The following is an 18,348-nucleotide window of genomic DNA, read 5'->3' on the forward strand; positions in this document are numbered from 1 at the left end:
TTTTGCTCAAGTACTATTTGAAATATTTTATGAGGTTACCTTGCTTGGCGCTATACATTTCGCAATTGAGACTTCTTTTTGGAGTCCCTCTTGTACGCATCCTGACCCGTATTTGGCCAGAAACGCCTTTTCGAACTGATCTATGTAGTGCAATTTTCTGAAGTTCCAGTCGCCCAGAGGTTTGCCTCACCTTGAGAGTAACCTGTGGGGAATCGAATCTTTAGACTATCATTGCAATTCCTGGGCGGTACCACCTAAAATCCTTTATGAAAAACACGGGATGATGTGATTCCTTCTCCGGAGACAATATTTGAAATCGTCGATGCTTTAGAAGACTTCCAGAAGTACCGCTGTTAAAGTAGGTGCTGCCCACCGATTAAGACAAACATTCGGTGTATGGGCCAACCAGTCCTGCTTCTTCCTGACCGACCGTGTTATACGGACTTGTTGTCTCATAGATTTCACTAGTACGAGCCAGTACATGTGACGTGTCTTTCATTGCTATAATTTAATCACACAGGTCAATGATCTGAGTAGTCATGATATTGAATCACTTGGGTAGGTAATGCATCAATACACGTTTTACGTGCGTTAATTCATCTCTGACAGTTTCTCTTGAGATACCCGGTTCGAGTGAGACTTCTTTACTAACAGAGTGTCCAGCTGCACATATCTCCATTTCAAGCTTTTCAGTGGTCTGAGACTTCTTTTCGTTTACTAATCGGTTAAACTCACCCAGAAACTTCATTCTTTGTGAATCAAGGCTTCCACTAATTTTGGAATACTTTCTAGCGGTAAATTTATGAAATTGCTCAGTCAATTGTTTGACGTTACATTCCAGCGTGACTAGAGCTGTTTTTGATACACTGAAGTCATCTGTTAACTTTTGAACGACTTGCAGTACATCTTCATACGGCGTGCGCCCTGTGTACTACTGTATGTGGATCACATATGGCCTCATGAAAGGAATAAACTCTTTGACTTCCTTCTACATCTGAACTCCATACACTACAACATAAAATTCACTATGGAGTCCGAGGAAGAAGGAAAACTACAATCCCTGGACGTCCTGATCAAGAGAAGAGCTGATGACGCCCTGGGCCACGGTGTTCATCGGAAGAAAACGAACACTGATTTGTATTTGCACGCACATAGCTGTCATCGTCCTGCCCAGAGAAATGGGGAACTAAACACAATAGTACATAGTGCACACGCCATCTCAGACGCAGGGAGTCTGTCCTAGGAACCTCAACATCTCAGAACTGTGTTCCGAAGAAATGTGTACTCAGAATGGCAGACTAAGCGCGCTCTTCGCCCCACCACTACAGTACAACTTGTGGAGACGGAGCAAACCACGGAGGAAGAGGTAGTCACAGCCTTTATACCGTACACCGACGCGCTATCGGGAAAAGTCGGGTGAACAGTGAAAAAGCACCGCATAAGAACTGTCTTTTGCCCGCCCAATAATACACAGGCATAAATGTAGAGTCTCAAAGATAGCCTCGGTTTGCAGAAGGCCGGAATATATCAGATTTCGTTCCAAGTGGCAAAACATAAATTGGACAAACAGTGAAAACCATCGAAGAGGCACGCTCGACTAATGAACACTAACAATTGGAGATCTATTCTGAACAGCATGTTGCAAGATATCACAGATATGCTCAATAATGTTCATGTATGGGGAGTCCGGTGGCCAGTGAAAGTGTTAAACTCAGAAGAGTGTTCCTTGAGCCACTCTGTAGCAATTCTGGACGTATGGGTGTCGCATTGTCCTGTTGGAATTGTCCGTCGGAATGCACAATGGACATGAATGGATGGAGGTGATCAGACAGGATGCTTACGTAGGTGTCACCTGTCAGAGTCGTATCTAGACGTATCAGGGGTCCCATACCACTCCAACTGCACACGCCCCATACCACTCACCATTTCAGAGCCTCCACCAGCTTGAACAGTGCTCTGCTGAAATGCAGGGTCCATGGATTCATGAGGTTGTCTCCATACCCGTACACGTCCATCCGCTCAATGCAATTTGAAACGAGACTCGTCCGACCAGGCGTAAAGCTTTGTGTCGTGTGGTCATCAAGAGTATAAAAGTGAGCCTTCGGCTCCGAACGCCCATGTCGATGATGTTTCGTTGAATGGTCCGCACGCTGACACTTGTTGATGACCCAGCATTGAAATCTGCAGCAATTTGCGGAAGGGCTGCACTTCTGTCTCGTTGAACGATTCTCTTCAGTCGTCGTTGGTCCCGTTTTTGCAGGATCTTTTTCCGGTCGCAGCGCTGTCGGAGATTTGGTGTTTTATCGGATTCCTGATTTTCACGGTACAGTCGTGAAATTGTCGTACGGAAAAATCACCACTTCATCGCTACCACGGAGAAGCTGTGTCCCATCGCTCGTGCGCCGACTATAACACCACGTTCAAACTAACTTAAATCTTGATAACCTGCGATTGTAGCTGTAGTAACCGACCTAACAACTGCGCCAGACACTTGTTGTCTTATATAGGCCCTGCCGACCGCAGCGCCTTATCCTGCCTGTTTACATACCTCTGTATTTGAATACGAATACCTATTCCAGTTTCTTTTGCGCGTCAGTGTATTTTAGTATTTTATTATCTTATGTAATTGTTAAATCGAAAATTATTTTTAAGAAATGTTTTCATATTCTCAATGTGAAAGAAAAGAACTAATGCAGACAATGGAACTAAAGAATAAAGCTAAAATGTTTTGTAGACCCTTGGCTCAGAAAGAGATCAGCGCATGCTCTAGCAAGATCCGCCCTTACCCCTCTGGGGAGGGAATGTAATGTGCTTAAAAAAGAAACCCTCAGGAGCTCAGTTCGTCAGCACACCTGACGGCGGTGACATGTCTGACCACCGAAATATTGAGATCACTGGGCACTATGGACTGGCAGTACGCCCGAGGACTGTTCGATCAATAAACTGATTGCTTTCTTTTTCTCATCATTCGCGTTTTCATTTGACTACCCCCTATACGAGTAGATAACTTTAAAGAACCACAGGCTGTTGAGCGTTTCAAATGGAGAATTAGGCGATGATTTATTGAAACAGTGGAAAGGACCACAACAGAAGACAAAAGGGTAGGTTTGAGAATGAAGAAAGAAGGGGAACATGTAGGCAAAGTGAGAAGGAGCAGTAGATATCCTTGAATATCTCAAGACATATTGAAACTAAGTGACCAAACTGGAAAATATAAGATTCAGCAAAAGAAGTAAGTAAAAGGGAATAAAGAAGTTTTAAAAAAATGTAATTGACCGAAAGTACCAAATGGCAAAGCAGTAATGGCTACACGAGAAATGCAAGACTATAGAAGCATACATGTCTATGGGGAAGGTACACGCTACCTGTAGCAAAATTGACGGAATATTCGGATAAAAGAGAGGCAGCAGTGTGAATATAAAGAGCTAAAGGGAAAGGCGATTAACTTGAAGACAATGTCACGGAAGGGAGTAGGAAGCAGGTTTAAGCCGAGTTGGGAGATTTGATACTGTGAGAAGAATTTGACAGAACACTGAAAGATATAAATCGAAAAACGGCATCTGGAGTAGACGATATTCCATTAGAATTGCTGAAATCCTTGGGATAACATTAAAAAGCTATTTCATGGTGTGCTAGATATGAGTCAGGTTTCAAGAAGAATGTAATAATTCCTTATTCAAAGAAGGCAAATGCTGACAGGTGTAAATATCACAGAACCATCAGTTTCGTAAGTCATGATTTCAATATACTGAAACGAATTATTTACAGAGGACTGGAGAGACATGAGAAGGCGATCTCGAGAAGATGAGTTTGGGTTCCAGAAAAACGTATTGATCTTTCGACTTATCTTAGAAGACAGACTGAAGAAAGATAAACCCACTTCTATAGTATTTATAGATTCAGAGAAACGTTTGCCAATGTTGACGATCTTGGGTATTTTGAAGGTAGCAGAGAAACATAGGTGGAGTGATAGTCTACAATTTATGAAGAACACAATTTTCATTTTTATGAATCGAAGGACTCTATAGGGAAGCCGTAGTTCAGAAGGTAGTAAGACAAGGTTGTAGCTCATCCTCGACGCTATTTAATTTGTACCTTGAGCAAGTAAAATGAGGGTTATGGAATGTACGTGAATTAAATCAGGAGCTACTGGTAGTATCATATTAGTGAAATGAGAAAAAAAATGTAGTAGAAAAGTTCTATTATTTCAGTAACAACGTAAGTGGTGATGGCCAAAGAAGGGAGAGTATAAAATGCAGACTGGCAGTAGGAAGAAATGTGTTTCCGAAAAAGAGAAATTTGTCAATATTGAATATAAATTATAGGATATTGCTGTGCCTGTGTTACTCTTTTTACGATACAAAGTTCCTTTGTGCATACATGCATATCGTATTTATCTGCAGATTCCGGGAAAGCGACTTTCATGTACAACGTCTGACATGTGCGGGAATATACATAATGGATGTACGAGTACAGGTCGTAGACGCCTGGTTGGCGATGTGGCACATTGTCGTCATTCCATTCTACAGGTGATGGTTGTCCTTATTTGCAATGGCTAACACATGTAATTTATAAATTTTATATGTCATAATATCTTTTCTAAAGGTGTTCGTCTGGAATGCAGTATTGTACAGAAGAGAAACGGGGACGATAAGCAGATCACACGAGAAGAGAATAGTAGCATCCAAAATCTAGTAATATTGGAGAATACTGAATATTAAGGGTAGATCGGATAACTAATGAAGAGGTACTGAGTCGAACCGGGGAGCAAGGTGATTTGTGGCTCATTTTCCTAATTTTGGGAATGGGGGTGGGAGGTAGCGAGTGTGGGTGGTAATGTTATAGCAGGAAACAAAGACTTGACTACAGTAGGTAGGTTCAGAGATATAAAAACGCTTGCACAGGATAGAATAGCGAGTAAATTTGCGTCAATGCAGTTTCCGGACTGAAGACTACAACAAATAACAATAAAAGTAGACTTATATTCATGCTTCTGTTCGAGATAAATGCTTAAGTTTGTCCCTTAATCCAGCGTAAACAACCAGTTTGGGAACCTTCCGAGTGGGTTACTGCTTGCGCTCGAAGTGCATTTCATCAATAGAGCTATCTATGAACTGCTTTCACACATCGAACGGAATCTGGAGTTATCATAGGGTCGTCTATAAACTATATAATTACAATGAAACAGATCTGGATGGTCTCTGATAAACTGGAAGAGTCGTAATCATTACATGCGAGCCAAGCATGACGGGAAAAGAAATTACTTTAAACAAATTGTTGATTGTGTTAGAAGAGTCCAACTATACATTCTCTTGTCACTGTGTATTAGCTTGTGATTCATTTGTCCCCTATATGTCACATTTTAAGTGGTGTCTTCGTGCAGATATCATTAGACTGCACAAAATTATAACATTCACATAACTTTACATACATTTCTAGAATTACATGATTCCATAATTTATGTAAAATGGAAACGAATGTACTACATGCATTGTCAAGTCTGTCATTATGAAACACTCCTTGAGAATTTCTAAGTCTGCATCTATACGTTGCACATCAGTGTAACGTACGGTGCATAAGTTGGTTGGTTGGTTGTTTGGGGAAGGAGACCAGACAGCGTGGCCATCGGTCTCATCGGATTAGGGAAGGATAGGGAAGGAAGTCGGCCGTGCCCTTTCAGAGGAACCATCCCGGCATTTGCCTGGAGTGATTTAGGGAAATCACGGAAAACCTAAATCAGGAAGGCCGGACGCGGGATTGAACCGTCGTCCTCCCGAATGCGAGTCCAGTGTCTAACCACTGCGGGTGCATAAGTGCTTGTCACTATAACGACTACTAAAGTCTCGTCCTGTTCTACTCATATATTAAGCGTGCGAAGAATAACAACTTACATGTCTCTCTGTCAGATTTTCTCAGTCTAATTTCATCTTGCTGATTCTGCCAGAGCAGTGAGCAAGTTAAATGACAAGATTGATAAATTTCACCCTGAAGAACAGTTCTTGTAATTTTTGAGTAACGTCTTTATTTGATTGTCAACCAGTTAGGATTTTTCAAAATTTTGGTTCTACTTCCACTTCACTCAATCAATATTACGAATATGTCCAGTCACGTTGCCCTTCTTTGTACAGTATCACTTTACCCGATCAGTCCAACAAGAAACAAACCTTTTATATTTGCAGTTTCCTAGTAACCAACTAGTAAGTCAAAGTCTGCCATTTGCTTAACCTAAAACAGTGATGGTTCCACTATAGTATTATGGCTATGTATTATCTGACACTTTTTTATATTTCTGACGTCATGTGAGCAGGTCAGCTCCCTAGCCTTGACTCCACAAGCCTCATCCTTCTGCAAATGATGATCAGTTGACAGAGAGTCAACCATTACCCTGGGTACGGTTCAGTGGGCCATTGATGATCAGGAACATTGGTGTAAAGGTTCGCTACACGCGGTGAACATAGTTTGGCATTTCTGAATGTCTTGAACCGAGACAATACAAGGTATTTTCCGTAACATGCATTACTAGTGAGGGGAGTGGGGTGATACTTCATACTCATCCTTAAAAAAATAGAAACAAATGAATTTGTTAATTGTTGTCAACTTACATTAACAACATACCTTTAATGAGGTAGTGATGTGTTAGTAAGGTACATAACACGCAAATATCTTTTAGCACACTCGTACCAACAATAATATATACTACATAATGTAGGGTCCTTTACTCTCGCTCTAAAAACAATTAAAAAACGGAAATTTCGTTGATTGTTATTGAATTATATTCACAACATATATTTTAAGAGACACTGGTGATAACCTGTAAACAATTAACATAACGTTCACTGGGTAAAGTGTCATCTACTACTAACACATAAATTCTTAGGTTAAGTTTAACTCGAAAATTTGAAATATTTATGGAATCAGGTAGAAGAATTCACTAAAAACAATAATTATTATGTCAGAACTTTGAAGTGTGAAGTAACTGGCTAGATTACAACATTTTCAAAAGATGGGTATAAAGCACCCCCGCCCCTCCCCTTTGGTACTGTGTACTGCGATGGCTAACATAAGAAATTAGTGCATCAGAATTTTTAATCATGTGGTTGTCATGAAAAAACGTAGTTCTTTGTGATAATATGATTTAATTTTTGATTCAGTAGCTAGCCTGAACTATATATCTAGTTCATGATAGGTCGGAATGGAATATTTAATATATGAATCTTTGGCTACGATCTAAGTTTGCGAGTCTTTGGGTTCATAACCACACAATTTTTCTTTTGGAGATCACTAAGAAGAATTGGGATTTTATATCTGTACCTTAAGGTCTTTCTGAAAAATTCTGTTGGATTATTCATTAACCTAATAATGTTATTTGTCTTAAAAGAATTCTAAGGAAATCCTAACATTCATGACAAATATAGGATAAAAATTCCAGTGAACTAATTTCTTATCTTAAAGGCATTCAGCTCCTGATGAATGCTGTACTCTGTTCATTGTATGTATTGAACCTTATACTAATGTTCCTGTCACAGACTCCATCGAGCTTGTTAGAAAAAATCTCATATAGCACAAAAGAATGAATATTTCTGAAATTATTGAGCTGGTTTATTTACTCACATTAGTTTTATCCCAGAATTATTTTTCTTTTATTGATGATATTTGTAAACAACACAATGAATTAACCATGGGATTCTCTCAGCGTGGCACTCTTGCCAACATATTCATGGATAACGTTGAGCAAGAAATCTTAAATAACAAATCATATGTTCACGACACACTGACTCATTTAAATAGAAGTGTAAATGACATTCATAGTGTACATAATCTTTCTAATGACTATCACCCTTATATTGTCACTGTTGGAATAGAAAATAACAGAGGTATTCTTGATCTAAGAGTTTCTGCAAATGAAGGTAGACAGCCCTTTAATATCACTTTAATACTTGCAGAAAACTTACAACTACTGCTATAATTATTGATAAAAATTCCTCCAAAGCACTTATGTATAAACATGTGTTTTTCCATTGAATTCTGGATAGAATAGTTCGAGTGCCTTTGTCAAATAATAATACTGCTGCTGAACATATTGTGGTACATTGCAATGCAGGATGGTTGTGAACCATCGTCTGCAGACAGTTTGTATAATAAGAACACTGAAGTTAAGCAAAAGATGGTCAAACAAGAAATCACTTTGCTTACAATAAATAGCAGGAACATAATTAGGTATGTGGATCTTCCAATTATGGAACTATTTCAGAGAAAATTAAGCAACTTTTTAGAAAAAGTGAGGTCATGGGCTCTTATCAGTCAAGAGATAAGAGTGGCAAGAAATTCAACACAGTTTAGAGAAAGAGTCCACATATGACCAGTCTGGGGTATAAAAACTCAAATCATTGTGGAGTGAAAAATTTACATAGGTCAGACTGGAAGAAAACACAGAAAAAGATTTGAAGAGAATTCCTGTCCAAGCAATACGTCAGTGGCTCATTTAAAAAGTCGCGAACATTTTCTAAGTAATATAAATGATCATATGTAAATGTTACATAGATTTAAAAAAGGCATAGGGATTACTAGAAGAGACTGAAATATCTTTGACATGGTCACACACCCAGATATGGTTTGAAAAATAAGAATTATTTAAATAATTTTGTTTAATTTGTAGAAATGCACTGACACTTACAGTTCTTGTCAACGGCTCTTGCATATATCATGATCTGTAGTATGCAGATAATTAGGCATTCATATGTGATAATTGGGTCTATAAGGTAGTATAAAAAACATTTTAGCCCAGACCAGTACTGGGATATATTGAATTGTCTTTTATCAAGACTATGTTTTAATTTCTGATATCATCAAGTTCTATTTTCTTTCTGATTAGCATATCCACTATAGATCTGTCCACTTCCCATCACCATCACCATCTCCTATTTCTTCTTCCTCCTCACTCTTGTCCATTTTAATCCCCCTCCCCCATAATAAGGTTGGTTGTGTCTCAGCCTTCTTACTTACATTTGTTCATAATATATATTTTACACGTTTTACGTAAATTCTACCTCTCATTTACTTTTTGGCCTTTCTGTTAAGGTACTGTGACCATATATCATTGTAATAGACCGCTACTTGGTAGTTGTAATAGTTGTTATTCCATCTTGTCCATTATCAAATATGTACACTACCGTCATTCATTTCTTGGTAATTTTGTTACATTTACTCTGATGCCATTTTGTATGGTTAATATTGATAAGTTATATTACGCTCTCTGGTCCCCCCTGTAAAATTTGAGATTTTGTATTATACCATTGGAAAGGAGTGCTTGGTGATCACTGTATGACTTGTTGCAGTTGAGCTATTTTTGTCTCTTCTCTGATGATCTCTCCATCACCACTGCACAATATTGTCTATCAGATAATTTATTTTAAACTGTTAATGATTTGTAATGGCTGACAATTTATTTTACATTTTTTGATATACAGGGTAAGGCAGCTAAGTCATAACACCCCTAATAGATACAAAGATGCCGTTTGGACAGTGAATTGCAGTGACAGGGGCTACTTGAATATATCATATTTCATGTTTATGCAATTTTTTTTATTACAGAGATATGAGGCCATCTTTGGTTTTTTAAATGGAACCGTATGTTAAATTTTAGAGTAACATGATAGGCTTAAAAAGACGGTTTCAAATATGTGTATATCATAATATTTAGGCGAATAGTTTTTGAGACACAGATATGTACCCGTATCGTGTTTGTCCATCGAAGCGGCGTTATTCGACGCAACCTTTCCTGTTGACCACTGAGGAGCTTAACGGGGAAGACGTTGTTTTCCTGCGTCTTGATAACGCCGCAAGGTGACGCACGAGGTAGCTGGAGAGAAGGGTATAAATGTGCTGCTGGGGTAATGAGACATCGCATTTCTGTCACAGTTTCTTGGAGCAGACATGTACACCAACGAAGAAAAGTTAGATATGCTTCTAGTGTATGGCGAAAGCAGAAGAAAAGCTGTTAGAGCAATAAAGCGATATGGAGAGCTTTATCCTGATCGTGAGCGTCCTACGCGCCAACTTCTTGCACGTATTTCCAAGAAACTACTTGAATCGGGATCATGGAACGCCATACAGAGGACAAGGCAGAAAACTGCAACTGGCGAAATACATGAAGAGGGCGTTCTAGCGTTGGCGCATAACGACCCTACTGTTGCGTCGCGAATGTGATATAAATCAGAGAAGTGTTCTGCGCATATTGCACCGGCATAGATTTCACCCGTTTCACCTCCAGTGTGGATTTCGAACGGCGCCAGGAATTTTGCCGGTTTGTTCTACAGCGCCTACAATATGATCTTAGGTTTTTTCAAAGGGTGCTTTTTACTGATGAAGCGACTTTCACCAACCACGGTAATGTGAATTTGCATAATATGAATAAGGAACCCTCATTGGCTTCGACAGGTACAGTATTAGTGTTAACGTGTGGTGCGGCATCGTCGAAAATGTCATTGTGAGACCGTACGTCATTCCGGGTATACTAAATGGCAATAACCATGCACAGTTCCTGCGAAACGTTCTGCCCATTTGGCTGGAAGAGGTACCACTAACTACGCGTCAGTGCATGTGGTTCCAACATGACGGCTGTCCTGCTCACTCTTCCTGTGCGGCTACAGAGCTGTTATATGAAAAGTTTCCGGATTGTTGGCCAGGACGACGTGCTGAAGTGAAGTGGGCAGCCCAGTCTCCTGATTTGACCCTTCTTGATTTTTTTCTGTGGGGAACAATCAAACATAAAGTGTATGCTCAAATACCAACTACGCCAGATGATATGAAGCAACATATCATCGAAGGGTGCGCTGATATCTCACGTGACACCCTCGCAGCCGTTCACAAATCATTCGAACGGCAACTACAAATGTGCATTGCAGCAGAGGGGAAGCATTTTGAGCACATGCTTGAGTGAAGTTTTGTACCATGTATGGAATGTATTTTGCATCTTTGTGTGTATTTGCTTCGTATTGCGATCAACAGTAAATATTTTCAAATAAAAAACAAATACGTACGAAATAATTGTGACCAATAAGGGCCTGCTCATTTACATTTGTATTTCTGTTACTTAAAATGTATTAACGTCTTGTACTATTTTAATACTGTATGTTGTCTACCATTTTGGTATCACAATTGTCAAATAACTGAATAATATTTGCGCGACATCATCAGTTTATTTTTGCGCAAAGTATCGCAGTATGTATTACTATTGTCGGGTAAATGGCGTGTTTGTGTAAGGACGGACGCGCGACGTTTACCATGTACTCTACACAAAAGGAAATGCTTTTATTGACAGATTTTCTTCCTACTGTCACTAAGCAACCTTTTCACGAGCTACTGAGTTTTGACACTGAGTAACTTGTATTGCTAACCCTGTTTGGTTTTTTCTGTTAATTATGATCATGTTGCTTATTAGTAATATACTGGGAACCTCAGCCTTAACCATTTACTAAGATATCATTTGTTCCTGTCCTTTGGGTCATGAGCTACAATGAATTGCATACCGTACTCAGAAATTATATATAACATATACTGTTTGCCTCTTTGCTGTAATTACATTTCAGAGATTTTTGCAAGAGGTTACATTATTGTCATTTAATGCCAATTAAAGAGGTAGTACAGTGTGATGTGTATATAACACTAATTGTATAAAAATAATAAGAAAATATTTTTGGTAATTGATACTAGTAATTAAGTGATCCAACTATTATCCTCTTTTGTACAAATATTACTTTTGAATATGACTTTACTGTAATCATTGTTATTATGGTTATTTTTATCTTAAAATTATCTTTGTGTGGCATGGCTCATATTAACTAGACATTTTTGTAGTGTTATCTTTGAGGTTATGAGTACTCTGGCTACTCATGACCTGTCCAGACCAAATATGTGCAATTTCCTGTTTGTATGCATGACGAAGGTTGATGATGTGAGAAAATTGCTGTGTTCTTTGTTATTAATCATGAGCTTGACAGCTAATCCGATTTTATGGTTCAGCATTATTGACATATGAATTGTATTGAGTAATTCTTTTGTAAGTAAGGTTTTTTGTATTTCGTGTCCTTATGACTTTTTTACATTGAGATTTTCTTCTCATTTCTGTCTCTTTAACACTGATTCACGTACCAAGTAATGGTCGTCCATCGATACATGTAATAAACAAATAATGTGCTCTTATTCAGCTTAGTGTCATGAGTTTCCTGAAACATATATCTGCTGCTGACCTAGCCTGAAAAAAACATTTGATCTAAAATAGCCTCAGGCAACAAAAATGGTTTTATAACTTCTTAATTCCATTGTAAATTTCGAGACTTCTCGTCCCATCACCATCTGTACCTTTGTGCACGTTTACTCTACGTTAATTATCAATTTCCAGCTCACAGCAGGTTGTCAACTATTGTGCGGGTGTGCAACCTCATGTCACTAGCACCACATAAAGTGACATGTCATCAGTGGGCAACCATATCGGTTGTTGTCTAGTAGCAGACCGAAGACCACCACAGAAACCAAATGTACTAGTCTCTTGGTAGGCTGAACACTACCATCAGCTTTGAAGCTAACCTAGTAATATTACTGTATTAGTGTTATGTTAGTAATAACGGGTGAACTGGCACCACAAAGCATTAAATTAGTTCTGACCAATGGTGTTAAATGGCTTGCCGCTGATCCTGAATTTCTAAGTCTTGTATGTACAGGGGCGACAGCTGACAGTGTTTGATATAAGGAACCATCCATTTCTTGGATACATTACATTTTTAGGAAGAAAGCTCCTCTAATGAATAATCTTAAAACTAATTTTTCGGCAGATTGCAATCTTCTCTTATCCAAGTCACGCGAAGTAAAACAAATGCAACTAAATAAAAAGGATGCGAGTTTAATCATATCCAAAATTAGTGATGTTATTGATAAGCTGTTAAAGAAACTTGAGACTTTTCAAGAGGGAGATTCTGGCTAGACATTGAGAGAAATAGTACAACTATATGTTAACCTAAATGAAACAAGAGCTTTATGTAGGGCTGTACACGAAACTGTTCAAAATGATGCACATAAACACACAGCAATAAATGTTCATCCAAAAGAAAATACTGGCAATACCTGTTTCAGTTGGTCATTCTGACTGGATAGCATCCTGTAAATAAGGATTTACAATGTGTGTCTAAATACTGTCCTCGTGCAAACAAATTAAAATTTGCCACGATTCCGCGTCCTAGTGAGCTGAAATATGTTACGTCGAAGTTGACATGTATTAGTATTACTCCTCATCGTAGATACCGAAGTAAGGTGAGAACTGGCTGCACTATTTTCATTCCAAGGAAAAATTAGTTGCAGATTTAATTGACTGCACAATGTGTAAGCCTCCTAGAACCATTGAAATCAATACGCTCCATAAGCACTTTGGAAACACATATCTCCCTAGTTTTCGACATGTATGACTTTTCCAATCTTCTTCAATTGTACCCGATGACGTTTCGTTCATTTTCATATTTACAACATTTTAAAATTTATTCATGGATTTTGCACTGACCCCAACTTAAATTGTTTGCTTCTTTCCTGACTGTAACATTTATGAAAACAGAACGATGAATATTATGTTGAACAACTTATACAAAACACCTACAACAATGAAAATATTAATTTCCGCTTATTATTGTACCTATTGTTAGGTTTTCTTTCATCATTTGTTGTACCCTTCCTAGTACGACTGTACCGAGCGAGGTTGTGCAGTGGTCAGCACACTGGACTCGCATTCGGGAGGACGACGGTTCAATCCCGCGTCTGGCCATCCTGATTTAGGTTTTCCGTGATTTCCCTAAATCGCTCCAGGCAAATTCCAGGATGGCTCCTTTGAAAGGGCACGGCCGACTTCCTTCCCCATCCTTCCCTAATCCGATGAGACTGATGACCTTGCTGTTTGGTCTCTTTCCCCAAACAACTCAACCCAACCCAAACCTAGTACGACTGGAGTCAACATGACCCCATAATCACGTTGGAAAATTATGTTTTCCTTGTTTCCTAAGCTATTTTTTTTTCAAAATGTATGTCTTTCTCTCTTTGACTCAGTTTTGCCAATGATGTTTTTTTTTCAGCTTTATATTTACATCACATTTAAATTTATTCGTGGTTTTTTGCACTGAATAACAATGGGGTCAATATGACCCAAATCTATATATCTTTTTGTGTCTTAATCGTAATATTTATGAAAACAATCATTACTGTTGCACTGAGCAACTGTAATGTATGTTTTTACATTAGTCTATCAAAACAGTGCCAACATATCCAATGCAGACTACTTGGTGTCAATATGATACCAATGCTAATTAGCGAGACAAAAAACTGCTGGTACTAGGAGGGTTAAAGCAGTCAAGTGTCATCCATAGAGGACTGAATTAGTAAATAAAACTTGGAAAGTCTGACAACAAACTGAACTAATTTATGCTGATATAGAGTGTATGTTAAAACTAATTGCCACTTGCAGACACACTACTGACTCTGGTTCATGTACGAATCAAGTACGTTTGCCTACAGCATTTAGCATAGCCTACTATGTACTCTGCGGCTATGACCATGGATATTCCGAGTTTAAATTGTAGAGAGGCGGCGATCACATGAAATGTTTCACTCAACAATTCATGAAATCACTAAGAGCGTGAGTGACTTTCTTCTTATTGCAAAGTAAAAAAGATGCACGTAAGTCCCAAGGAAAAATTAGAGTTCACTCAGCAAAGGTCTACCATATTTGCCGAAATACGTTTAAGGAACGGAGGCCACTGCCATTCGACTGCTGCATATTGAGGAGCTGCACATGCCAGTTGCAATGTAAATTACCAGTTGTATCCTACAATCTCAGCTATTATGATGACCATTTCTTGATCATGAGCATATGCAAACAGATGATGATAGACAATAATGAGAAAGTTAAACTAAGTCTGGGTCGCATTTCTCTGCTGCCATTATGAGGTGGTGGTTGAGCATTTAGTATACCCAGGAGATGCTATGAGATCGGGACCCAGTAATCTACATGGTAAAATGATGGCTCCCCATCAGAAATGAAAAAAACAAAGTCATGCACTCGGGTATCTGAACTAAATACAGGTGGCCAAAATGAACATGAAACCTAGGTGCCACGTAGCTACTAAACGAAACTTACGGTCACTATGACAATTCGATTTATTGCTGCATACATTTATATGATTCTTATCACTGAATGAACAGTACGCATAATCACAAAAGGGCACAACGATGCAATGACTGTACGAAAAACCTTGGCACTGGTGGCTAATTTTTAAAGATAAAATGATACGAAAATTCTCTGTAAGAAAATCTCAATGATTGCTGAAAAATTTGATAGCCTAATAAAAACACCAATCAAATTCGAGGAAGCACCAATTCTCGCACCTAAGCACATCCTGAGTGCAACTAGCTGGCTATGAATTAGTTAAGGAAACGGAACTTTGACGTGAACCAAATAACTTCGCGGTCCCCTCTTCTCAACGTATGCACGTGTTGTTCATGCTTACCACTCTGGTGATATACTCAGTTGCAGAGTATGCCTGCAGTAGTGTCTGAGAATTCCAAGTTGACTCCAGGCATCCGTGATCAGCTCTAAAGTGAAGACATCTCCGTTCCCTCCCTATGTTCTGTTAGAAAAAAGTATACTCTCTCATGCCCTAAGACGAAGTTCACTCCTGGCATCCGTGATCATCTCTAAAGTGAGGACATCTCCGTTCCCTCCCTATGTTCTATTAGGAAAAAGTATACTCTCTCATGCCCTAAGACGAAGTCTTTCTCTTCTCGTCCACAAAATCTAGCTGGTTCTGTGAGCACTGTACAGTCAGTCAACCAATGAAAAGTCTATAGCACTTGCAACAGTTTCCTTACTCCTAACGAAATTGCCATGGTTAACCAACCATCAGTTCTTTCTTAGAGAGCGGCAGAATACAGTAATTCTCTTCCATTAAGTGTGTGATTTTGTGTTACCTTCAATCAAAACAGGTGCCTTCAAGTACCCCACGATTCCACATCCCCACTACCAAAATCATTACTATGAACCAGTCACGGGCCATTAGAGATCTTATCTTTTCTTCATGGCGTTCTTGCTCCTTGCTTTTTAAACGTTTACAATGTGCTGGGTACTCTTACTTGGCTTGCCGCCTCCAGCTGGTATTTTCGCATCTGCTGAAAAAACAGTGTTCTGTCCCCAGCTGGTACTTGCCTGTCTCCTGGTTTTCAGAAGAAACATTTTTATTGTGTGCCTGCCGCACTCTTCTTTGGCGCACTTGTCCAGTCTCATGGCCAGCTGGCCATTCAAAGTTGCAGAAATACACTAGAAGGACCAGCAACTGTTTTTCATACTTTCATACAGTATAAAAAATCTGAATGGACTGTGTACCCTCATCTGAATAATGATTTATTAGCCCTTTCAGATCATCTGGCTACAATTGTGTACAATAACTTTTACTGTGTCTTAGTTGCAATAGAAATATTTTTCGCAATGGAAACTTAAGGTACACATCATGTGCAAGTGCTGCCAACTGTTTAGCATCGGTATGAAAATATCAGCAAGTCAACGTAACAGTGCACAGCAGCTCGTGACCACCAGAATACACGAATGTGATTGGTTTGCTATATTCTACAGTATAATTGAATATTGCTATTGTTACTTTGCATGCTAATTATTGCATGACCATATTACTGTTTACTACAGTAGATAATATTTCTTAGTAAGTTATTTTAGTCCATAATATGAGCCAAGTGTACAAAGTATGTTTTGAAAACGGGTACGTATTCTTGTATAAATCTTACATCTAAAATCATGGAAAAATCACCTATGAGCATTAGCACGTAAAGAAATATTTTCTTTCCTCCAGAAAAAATTCAGATCTAAAATTGTTACTAAGGTTATGGACTAGTCTTGGAAAAATTGTCCCGTAACACCATCTAATATGGAACAAATTTAATCATTTATGAAAAGTATTGCAGTACTGGACCGAGAGAGACAATGTAATACAGATTTACGATTTATTGGTTCTATACAAGTTTTGATATTCCCACTCGAAAACTGTATGTAACACCTGAAATCAGATGAACTCAAGGTTAGGAGGATATATTTTCCTGATTATTGAGAGTTTAATGTAGTTAATCAGGAGATGAGGAGGGATAGGCGGGAGGGAAGGGAAGAAGAGGGTGTGGCTTCTCGTGCGATGATGATGATGATGATGATAATGATGTCATTGATAAGGCCGATCACGTCATTGAGAAGGAGGGCGGAGCTTATGATATCATGGGTGAGGCACTGACCTTCTCAACTGACGTCACAAATTCAAACAAAGTGCACCAGAACATTTACAGCCATACTATTCACTTCGTACCCAATGTGTTTGTATAGCATGAATGTCGTCAGCTGTGGTTCATTAGAAATTCAATCAAAGATTACTATATTTTTACGTTCCGTGAAGCACTCTACCGCGCATTACCTCACGTTAAGACTAGCAGCCAATGTTTTCCCACCTTTCTGACAGATCGTTCACCATCAACTTGAGGTTTACTCAAGGCGGAATCCCCAAAATTGTTATTTCGTCAATACTGAAATGGACATTAATACAACTTTTACATATATCCTTTGTCTTAGACTATGTTGTCAGAGCAGAGTCTAAGATAGAGATTAATACTACCCGCTATGCTTATAATATATAACATGGACGGTAGTTGAAACTTCCTAGCAGATTAAAACTGTGTGCCGGACCGAGACTCGAACTCGGGACCTTTGCCTTTCGCGGATGTGAGTCGTGCTTGGGTGCTAAGTTGGTAGAGCACTTGCACGCGAAAGGCAAAGGTCCCGAGTTCGAGTCTCGGTCCGGCACACTGTTTTAATTTGCCAGGAAGTTTCATATCAGCGCACACTCCACTGCAGAGTGAAAATCTCATTATGGACGGTAGTTTACGTGTCACCTTTCCATGAGACACAGACTGAATTAGTTATGTGTTGTAGATAACACTCCTTTCAGGGTATATTTGTGCGTTCTACATGTCAAGGAAGCTTCAGTCCAGTCGAGAATGTGGCTAGATCTCTCATACGAAGCTGTTTCCTTTAGATGGCGCAGGTGTGACAATATATCTGAAGTATTTCGAAATTCTCAAAACACTGAATGAATCTGCTTACCCCCTTCCATGACTGTTTGGATGTACTTTCAAAAGCGGGTGAGCTGTTTTTACTGTTCTCGAAAAAAAGACTGTATGCGATATGCACATTCCTGCGGCACTGATGATGAATACGCACCACACAAATAAGTAGTATTCACCACGAGAACTAGTTCCTGAGAAAAC

The sequence above is a fragment of the Schistocerca americana genome, chromosome X, assembly GCF_021461395.2.
Source record: "Schistocerca americana isolate TAMUIC-IGC-003095 chromosome X, iqSchAmer2.1, whole genome shotgun sequence".
Classification (NCBI taxonomy): domain Eukaryota; kingdom Metazoa; phylum Arthropoda; class Insecta; order Orthoptera; family Acrididae; genus Schistocerca; species Schistocerca americana.